The 10,813-nt window shown below is 37.9% G+C and overlaps 1 long non-coding RNA gene across 1 annotated transcript; it reads left to right on the top strand.

Annotated features, from left to right (window-relative positions):
* Positions 1-1,436: 1,436 nt before the first annotated feature.
* Positions 1,437-3,699, top strand: LOC145778888 (uncharacterized). The gene is made up of 3 exons (XR_014290486.1): positions 1,437-1,605; positions 2,889-3,028; positions 3,675-3,699. It is a non-coding gene; the product is annotated as an uncharacterized LOC145778888 (long non-coding RNA).
* Positions 3,700-10,813: the final 7,114 nt, after the last annotated feature.

The following is a 10,813-nucleotide window of genomic DNA, read 5'->3' as shown; positions in this document are numbered from 1 at the left end:
AACCTGTTACCAGTTATAAAGTTTAACATTATAAAAACATAGGCTTGAAAAGTGCTGTATGACTAGCCAAAAACTTAGCTTATTGCTTTAGTTTTTTGTTATTATAATGTTAAATGTACGGTAGTGTTATTGCTGGGTTATGTCTGTTTATGGTTTTAAAAAAGTTTCCTCTCTACCCAAATTGTAGTTATAAAGTTGTACCATGGTTGTACTGAGGAGAATTCGATAATCGAAATTGCGATATGCAACACGATAACTTGCTGTAATTTGGACTCGTAGACCGTATGGTCGTTTCGTTGTTTTCGTGTCATTTCTTAATTGAATCTTTATTTTCGGACTGGAAAAGCTTCTTTGATAGCTTAATTCTGGCAGTTTCGCATACTTGTATAAGCTTTAAGCCACTGATGCAGGCCGGTCGCGAATTTTTTCCCACGAACTTTCTGTCTCTTTTGCATATTTCTGTATAGCCTAATGCGGGGTTCACACTGACAAGCATAAGCGCAAATCATAAAGCGTGTCAAAAAAACGATGGTTCACACTGAAAAAAAAGTGTTCACACTGAGAGCGTGAAGCGTGACCGAATCGCGCCACCGGTTTGGAGATCTCGATTTCAAGCGTGAAAACAGAAGTTGAATTATTTCAACTTTTCCCTTTCGCGCTTGACATGAGAACTCGATCTGTTCGACTTTCGAGTCGAGGTTTGGAAGAGGTCGGCTGATTGTACTCGCTTAGGCTATAGTTTGTCAGCAGTTTTGGCTCTGTAGATATTTTGTAACACATTATTATCAGCAGTCAGTTCAAATTCTAGCCAGCAGCAAGATGTAATTGATTTAACATACTGGCATTTAAAGATCAAAGCCTAGGAAAAAATACTAGGCCTATAATATTGCTGTAACATAAACCAGGGTCAAATCATCAGATCTCACTAGAATACTTAAGTGAGACTAAATAGTTGACAAATAATTCCAAATTTACAGAAAAACCAGATTGTTTTTGTTTTAAAACTAATCAAAGATACCGTAAGTTAACCTTTTTTTTCCAAACAACCTCATTGCAAAAAGATCAATAAGGCTAATACAGTTTACAACTTTATACGGTATATAACTGGCAAATAAATGAAAGCGTAGTTCAGGTTTAGATGCATTATACTGAATTAGAATATGTAGGCTACAGTATTGTACGTAGGCTATGCTGTTTTATTAGCCCTAAATCTATGAAGGCCGAGTGGCTATATTTGACTTGGCCTGCTACAATACAGGGCAGTACCGTACCGGTATAACACAATGTACCGGTATTCGATATAGGCTAGGTCTATGATTTAAAAGTAAAATTTAGTATGGTACCTACTTTAACAAACAAACCTAAGTCATGACATAGACTAGGCTATGTCAATGGTACATGATCAAGTGGTATTAATTTTTTTATATTGCAGTTAATATTGCTTCAATTAAAAAATAAAACATATTATACAATTAAATAAAAAACTGGTAGAACTTAAAATGTTGCTGCTCTGTACGATGAAAAGCATAATAGATACAAAGATAGGAACTAGGAAGTTAAAGAAAAAGCTATGGAAAGAAATGAAAAAAGATATAGGCCATCCGGGTAATTATTAATTTATATTCTGACTTAAAAAATATTAAATAATGATTGATAACAAAACAACTTACGGTAGTTGGAAAACGTTGCTGAAATGGTAAAAAAACGTTTCTGCTGTTGCTGATGTCAGTGAGCTGAAGAGAAATCTAGTTCTAGTGTGAAAACATGTGTTGTTCATATTTTTGTAAACTGTCAATGTTTTGGTTTTTCACTGTGTGTTTTACTGCTTTTGTGTCATAATACTAATCTCAGGTGTACGACTGTACGTAATGCTTAGTTACAGGGTAGCAACTGAGCTATCTAAACAAACTTTGTGTTGCTTTATTTACGTATTTGATGATCAGGGATGTTGATGATGAATAAACACATGGATTGAAATTAGCAATACGAAGTAAAGGCGTGTCTATATTTACAGCACTAGTGTTACCAGATAAGAAATTTTTCCATAATTTAGTAAAGTTTAAAGTAGTTGAAGACAAAAACTAGTGATTTATGAGATTTTGAAATCTTGGGCAAAACTCTTAGCTTAAACCTATCCTTGGCAACACTTTTTACAAAACAATGCTTTTTGATTGCAACCATGGTAATCCATGCTTACATATAACCACTTCGAATAAGTAAGTACTGTTACTGTAAGCTCACAGATACTACAACTATGTTGTGAGTGAGGATTTTAGTTTCAAAAATGATGATATGGGAGAAAATAATTAATACCATACCTAAAATTACAGAAATTGAAAAGTTGTTTGTGTAAGTCCTGTGCAGATAAGTCTTTTAAATGGATATTTTTCACAAAACTTGCACAAGAAATATCACAACAGCTTTGTTGGAAATGCTTTCAATTTCTTGCTTTTAATGGAAGAATCTTCACAAAGTATGAAGTAGAGAGTGTGGTTATACTTAGTGAGTGACTTTATAGTATTGTTTCAACAATGTCACTGTGAAGCTGAATATATGTATTGCAATGACAATTGCTCTTAAGTGCAAGGGCATGAGCTATATGAATGCAAAATCTGATTGTGGTCGAGCTGTGGGTTACCTTCCAAACAAAACTTTTCCTTTATATATACATGTTATGTTACCAAATATAAATCAAATATAGTTATTACTATCTAAACCCTTGACAGCCTGTTTCACCTAAAGGAGGATCACCAGAATGTCCTTATTCAAATAGAATCTCTTCTTGTTACTAAATATATTAATTATTGTGGAGATTCATCTGCTAAAATTAAGAAATTTCATGCTTAAAATTAGTAAAAGTTAATTACAAATGCTTATTTTATGTGCAGCTGTAGAACTGAAAGACCCGGATGACAAGTTCAGTGAGACTGTGAGAGCATAAATTTGTAATGACTTTCTGTCTTAAAGCATAAATTCCTTTGAAGACTTCACTGAGGGGTAATTATTACCTAGAATCAGAAAATGCAAGGTGATGATGTGAGAGTCCTGCTGTTGCATAAATATCGTCTTTTTTGTTTTAATCGTTTACGAGTAGCTTATAATGATTAGTTTAGAACGCTACATAATCTGTCACGATATGTGAGCGCACGTGAAAATCAAATTAATTGTGTTTTTCTTCTAATCTTGATCAAATGATCACCCTGCTTGCCATCAGTTTGTTGCAAATTGCAATGTGACTGGTTTGAAAAGTGATAAAAGATTGGAGGGGAGTTTGGCACTAAAATTGTACTGTATGTATTGTAGTATTTTGAAGTAAGCCTTGGCTTAGACAATATGGTTTGCACTGACGTTATTCATTTCATTTGAGATTATTTGAACACCGTAAAGAAGCTATTATATGCAACCCAGACAGCCACTCTATTTGGCCAAAATCGTACCCAATCTGGTAAAGATTCGGACCAGATAAAGTGGCTGTCTGGGAGGGCTTTGGAGTCTTGCGAAAAATATGCGACTCCTCGTTTTATAACTAGCCAACTCCGGCTTCACAGTTTCCATTTTTTTTTATAATTTTTATCGTTTTCTATTTTTGTAAAATTTAATTTCATCAAAGTTATGATCGAAATTGATACAGCGACTTTTACAAATTTAACAAAAACAAGCACTTCTATTTTCAGGTGAAGTTTTAGACCCAAATACGGCGAACAAGAAATTTTATTCTTTTAAAAAGAGTCTAAACAAAAATTTTGTTTTTCGTTATTTTGTATCAAGTCGGAGTGAGCCTTTTAAATTACTCCATTCCGGACACGCCAAAATTCCTCCGATTCCACAGCCCTGGTTACATTACATATGTTGTTCTGTATATTGTTTGCAATTATTTGAATTTGTATATCTAGTTTACTTTGATATGTGTGGCTGATAAAGTGCTTATTGTCTGCAAATGTGTGGACTGTGCATTCACAATGATCTGTGGACTTACATATATGTACTGTACCGTCATTTTCATGCTTATACCAGATTAGCTTATTTCTTGCTATAGTAATCGTTCGTTGTGTTACTTGGTTCAATCGGTGTTTAGACTTAGAACGTTTACTGCCACTGGTATGATTGATATCACTTATCATTATTATGAATATTTCTAGTCGTTAGAGTAGAGTAGGCTAAGTTTAAGATGATTGGTGTAGGTTCTTTTTCAAAGGATTCAATATTGCAGTGTATTTTCAGATCTTGGTTTCATCATATGCCTAAGCCTTATGCTAGGCCTATTTGCCCATTGTAGATACGAATGTAGCTATACTATCTGCGGCTTGATTTTTCGTTTTTTTACGTTGTAGTTATCGTCAATTTTCGTTTTCCTCAACTTCGAAGCCTTATTACAATAATACAATATACTGGTACATCGTAGTTGCTTTGGTACATCCGTGCTTGGTTTGGTAGTTTTTAGAGCAAAGAATTAAGAGCCCGACGCGTGTAGCTGTAGGCTATATTGCCAGTCTTATATGACTGTTGATGTTTGCAAAGCATCTGATATCAGCCACAGCCTGTACTTTTTGGACAGTTGTGATGCGGAGATATGTTAAGGCAAGACCGTCTTGGTTAAGGGCAAACCATAAAAGTTGTAAGAGAAGCGGGGAAGTTAACACAAGATTCCAAATGAAATTTCACAAATGGGCCACTTGAATTACAACCAATTGTATTTTCCAACATCGCTGAAATAAAAGTAACCTGCGCTTGCAATTTGTTTTCATTCTGACCATATAAGTTAATATATGGCAAACATAGCAGAGGTCCAAAAAAGGGTAGAAGCGACAAAGCGGAGCTGACACGTTTTGTCAAGAAAGCAGATCATCTAAGGTACCTACTACTACTCATTCTTAACTACGGTAACAATGGAAGCATTCCTCCATTATGTCACAAGATTTTGTTCTCCCAGGACCCAGGTCATCCCTTCTTTGAAATATGGGTGCACCAACCATCTAAATGTTTTGTGAAAAATTTATTAAAAATACCGTAGGCTACCGTCTTCAGTTTGTTTTGTTGGTTAATCAGCCAGGAAGTGAAGTAGGCCTACTTGTAAAGAACAATAAACAAACTTTTTTTTAAAGTAGCCTAGGTTTATGCCAGAAGAAAAACTTCATTGTTGTTTGCAAGTAGTCTTGCATAGGCTACTTTTCCCAAAAAAAATACCAAGTTTTCTTGTTGACGAAGCATCCGAGCGGATTTAAATGCAATGTCGGGCTTTGTTATAACTTTGAAAGTTTGTCAACGGATATATGAACAAGCTTACTCACTCAATGGCTTCCACACGCTTAACGTCTTATTTCTATGGAAACCAATGTGAACATGTCAGCGCAAATCATAAAGCCGAAACACGCCAGACATGAAAACACGCCCACCCGCTATATGCTAAATGCTAGACAAGCTCAGTGTGAACCCCGCATAAGTGTAGCCATTTTACTTGTTACGGTACCGATTCATTTTTTCGCGCGGTTTTCAAAGTCAGCAGCCAATTTTCGCCCTCCAAGTCTAAATCTAAACATAAAACTTAAAAAAAAAACGTAACTTGGAGACACACCTATAGTCATTAGTCAAGTTTAAAATAGTTGAGAAGAACAATTGATTCTGGTCACTCTAAAGCAGTGGTCAGTGGTTCCCAACCTGGAGGTAAATTACTCCCGGGGGGGGGGGGGGGGGTAATTTGCCTGTTTTGGGGGGTAATGAGACCCGATTTAGAAACAGTGAAGGTGGTGAACTTTATAAAGCGAAGGTATTGAACAGCCGTCTTTTCAAGGAACTGCGCAAGAAGATAGGAGAAATATAGCCTACGTAGCATTAGGCCTACTGTAGGCTACCACACAGAAATAGGCTACGATGGCTGTCTGGTGGCAAAGTGATAACCCGCCTGGTCGAACTTCGTGAGGCTGTTCATGTTTTTCTGATAAAAAAAGAAGTCCGACTTGGCTGATCACTTCTCTAACCAACAGTGGATTTCCTAGCTGTGCTACCTGGCTGATATCTTTGGTAAATTGAACAAGGGCAATCTTTTAATTCAAGGCAAGAATGTAACTGTGATCGACACCAAAGTAGCCGTAGCAGCATTTATCGCAAAGTGTAAATTGTGGAACAAGCGAGTTGGAAGAGGCGCAGTTTCAGACGATTGACATGTATTTCGAAGGCAATGGACTTGAGTTGACAGCGGCGTTGAAGGAAGACATACCTGACCACTTAGGCCAGCTAGCCAAGAAGATGGACAACTACTTTCCGAATTTGGACACGGCTAGTCTTCAATGGTGCACTGATCCCTTCACCTGTGATGACAGTCAGGTGGATGATGACGAATTTCCGGCCAAAGAAGAATTTATTACTCTCCAAATGAACGAAGCGTTAAAACTTGATTTCAAGGTGAAAGGCTTAGAACCCTTCTGGTTTAGCAGACTCCAGGACGCACCAACATTAGCAACACGGGCATTAAATATCCTGACGTCTTTTTCAACAACGTAGGCTATCGCTGTGAACAAGGATTTTCAACTGTCTTGGGAATGAAGACAAAGAAGCGCAATCGCCTGGATGTCGAAAGCGACGCAAGAATCGCCCTCAGTAGCCTACCACAAAGCTGGTGGCTAAAGTCCAGGCCCAACCTTCGCATTAAATGTTTACCACGCATTGTTAGAGAATTAACCCTAGAATTAACCCTAACCCTACTTTTTTGAAAAGCTTTTGTGCACCGCAAAGATTAATTTAAAGAAAAAAAATTTGAATTCGATAGGCGTCGAACAGTTGTCCTCACGATTCACGAACAAAAGGTGTAAGATGAAACCACTGAACTAATGTTCAAATATGTTCAAAGGCAGTCACGCGAGATTGTTTCGTCATGCAAGTTGTTTTTTTCGTGAATAGAGCGCTGTGTGGTTGATGCAACCAGCGGTGACCGACCTATAGATTCGATACGGGTATTTTTGTAGAATAACTATGGATAAAAATAAAACGACTTAAGTCCGGCAGACTTTTTTAAAACTAACATTAATTATTTCAACTTGTTGCCGACATTGATTGGAATGTCGGCGGGTTTCGTGATCGTTGGGTGGTGTACTAACTAGAGATTGAAGAAACTGATAGCGAATCATTCCCGATTTCAATGATGTGTTTTAGGCTTCTACGAATTGCGTTCATTTTATTCGTTTATAACTTGAGGAAGTCAGGTAAAAGTAGGCTACTGTAGCGGAAATTCATAAAGCACAGCTTGTGAAGTTGTGAATGAACCTCAAAACATCAGACTGCTAAGCGCTAGGCAGCGCCAGCACAGCACGTAAAAGTAAATCATATTTTTGGTCTCAAAATTTCATATAATCATGTTTATAGGCTCAATCTCGACTATGCGTCATAGCCGGCTGCATAGCCGAGTGGTGAGAACACTGGAACGGCAATCGAAAGGGCGCCGGTTCGACACCACTCAAGAGCGTGCGGCTGTGGCAGGACACTTAAAGGGGACCTAAAATTAAAGTTTTATTTTATTATATTTTTCAAAAATTTTTTTTGATATGTCTTTTTGTTTGGGAGATATACCCAAATGAAAATCGGCCACCCGAGGGCGCTATGTGTCTTGTGACGTCATCGGCTGGCAACCAAGTAAACAGCTTGATGCATTTGCCTTAAAAATGTCGCATATAGGTCATTGTATATTGAGTAATAGAAGATCAGCATAAACAAGATGTCTGAAACAAGACAAGGATTTTTCTTTGAATCAAAAAGACGGCGACTTTACAGCGAAGAACATCATTCTGATTCGTGCTCTGACAACATCAGTTCGGACAGCAGTCGGATGGAAAATTTGCATTGAAAAAGACGCAGGAAAATAATTTGCTTGAACCAAGTGGTTTATATCAACTAAAAGTAGCCGATGTATTCAGAGTTGCCTAATATGCCTACCCTGCCAATGTTTTACTGTCCTAAAAGTTTCAAAGTCTTGTTGTTTTCTCGCTTTTCTATTCGATCCAAACGTCCGATCGTAGGCTACTCACAGACCTGTGTACCTAGGTCGATCGAGTTTTGTGGGTACTGCATTGACAGTGGCTTTCACATATCTTGAAAAATCAAAGACAGAAGAAACAGCTTCAGGGATGAGCAGGTGTCTGGACTTGGTGCCTTGTAGCTCTGCCTGTAGATCACGTTGGTAATCGCTTGCCTGAAAATGATTGCTGCACACACGACAGTGCTTGTTTACAGGTGGGTTTTTGAGTTTTGGCGCTGAAATCCATTTCTTCAGCTTGTCGTCATTATTCAGAGGTAAACGATGAGGATACCCCTTTGACGATTCCCCGATTAGTACAACCGGGAGCCATACAAGAAGCCACTATTTTAAGGGCGTAAAAACTCCCTTAGCACAAAATTGTTCGCTGTTTCGGTAGCCTACGCGATTTGTTCCTTGTGTTTGCACGCAAAACAGTAGACCTTGGATGCGGCTTTGCCAGCTAATGACGTCATCAAAATTTTTGACCAATCAGAATCATTCAATTCAAAAAAGGTTATTTTAGGTTTTTTAATTAATGGTAACACAAAAAATAAAAAAATTGTTGAAAAATGTTTTATTTCAAAAAGATCTACAAATACAAAAGCCATGTATTTTCGTTGCAGTGCACCTTTAAAGGCATGCCTGAAGGTGGACACGAAGATTGGCTTCCTTGCCCAGAATAAATAGGCTAGTTGCGTTTCTTAAGAAAACTCACTTGTTGTGCACTGGGATAATTTTGATGGATCATTTTTTACTCAAATAACCTACCACCCGCAGCTTTCTCAAGTGAGTCTGTTAAAATGGCCATTTATTGCTTATTCAGTATATCCGCGATTCACCTCTGCAATGGAATCTCACTAGCAGGAGTTCAACCTAGTTTGTAAACATTGTTGGAATTTGCCAATTTTAAATTACGAAACTGTTTCTTTTTCCTTTTTCTGAAAGTGCTTTATATACCTCTGCACAAAACAATTTTGACTCATAATATAAGATTTACTCATAAAATTCAATTTTTAACAGAGACTCATAATATTATTGAAAGTAGACTCAGACTCATAAGATAACTTTTCAAATTCAAAATCTAAATTCAATTCGAACTCACGAATAAAAGAACTTGAGACTCATTGTGTTACCTTATTGTACCATCGAAGCTTTGTTACGCCAGCAGCGTATCTGCTGTTATCAGGGGTAAATAAACTATATAAATCAACAATAAAAATCGAGAACCCCTGCATTGGTGCCCCGAGTGTTGCCTTGGCAAGAAAGAAGTAAGAAGAGAACAAGAAAATTCAACCAAAAAGGAGTATTAGTTTAAAGTCAACTTCAAGCGGAAGATCGAAAAGTCAAGACTTTCCGCTATACGAAACATTCCATCGAAGAAATCAACTGACGGCGAGTGCTATTATACTTTTCATTTATTTTATTGTAAAATATGTGGACAACATTGATGATGCAGATGCAAACTATGTTATGGGTATTTTTACGAGCCATATGCTCAATTAAAATGTTGTTTGTGTATATCCCTATTGTGGCGGTCATTATTTTAATTAAGCTGTATCAAAGAAGGCGCACTCACCACACAATGACTATTGGGGATGGAAATTTAAATGATTTTTCTCAAAATGGAGATAATTCGGAACTACTGTCTAATCTCACTAAGTGTTATCAGGCAACTTTAAATAATTCTGTCAAACTGCCGGAGTTGTGGTTGGACAATCGAGCTTTGGTTCGGTTGCGTCGAATCACAGTTTCGGGCCGCAGACATCACGTCTCAACACGCTCAATATGACGCCATTGTACGAACGCTTAAAGTAAATCAGTTGAGAGAGGTCGAAGACGTCATAGCTGCGCGTCCAATAGTTGACCCTTACTTCAAACTAAAAAGCGCAATCTGTAAAGTCTACGCTACGCCGGTGGAAGACAAATTATCGGTTTTACTAGATCAAAGTATTTCTAACGAAAGACCAACAGCTCTTTTAAACAAAATAAAACGTTTAGCCGGAAATAATTTGACCCGGGATGCAACTTTTCAGCCGTTGATCAAACAATTGTTTCTCAAAAAGCTGCCACTAAGGGTAAGAGAAATTTTATCAGGGGATTTGGACGTTCCCTTAGAAATCCTTGCTAAACGCGCGGACAACATTTTGACGGTAAAAAACTTAAATTGCAGCGCAGGCGAGCCGGCCCCTCCGCAGTTGCGAATAAACAGCTTACTAGAAAATAAAATTTCAAATTTAGCGGAAAACGTTGATCGACTACAAAATAAAGTTTCTACTTTCAGACCAAACGCATCGACTCCAGTAAGACATCCTCGCCATGAATCGGAATTTCGCGGCCCACGCTTTCGCCCCCGAAATCTAGGTCATGACCAGTTCAACAATCCACGGTACAGTAGGCCTACTTCTTTTGTAACCAACGATGGCCTATGCTATTACCACAATCGATTCGGCAACAAATCAACTAAGTGTGAAAAACCATGCACGTGGAACCTTCCAAAAAATGGGAACGGCCAATCCGCTTAGTGGGGACGGTTGGTGCAATAGAGGAAAGCCCGCAAACATTTTACGTTAAAGACTCAATAACCAACATTAGTTTCTTAATTGACACCGGCAGCACGGTGAGCATACTTCCCGCTAACATTTGCAACGTCTCCCAAATGCCTTCTAGTAAAACAGACGCTTGTCTCCGCGCTGTGAACGGCACTTCCGTACCGATATTGGGTTATTCTGACAAACGTGTCTCATTATGCACAACTAAAGAATATTCTTGGCGCTTTGCCATTGCAGACGTTCAAAGTGCTATAATCGG

This window comes from Aplidium turbinatum, chromosome 10 (assembly GCF_918807975.1).
Source record: "Aplidium turbinatum chromosome 10, kaAplTurb1.1, whole genome shotgun sequence".
Taxonomy (NCBI): Eukaryota; Metazoa; Chordata; class Ascidiacea; order Aplousobranchia; family Polyclinidae; genus Aplidium; species Aplidium turbinatum.
The sequence above is the reverse complement of the archived record's forward strand: the minus strand, read 5'-3'. Positions and strand labels throughout refer to the sequence as shown.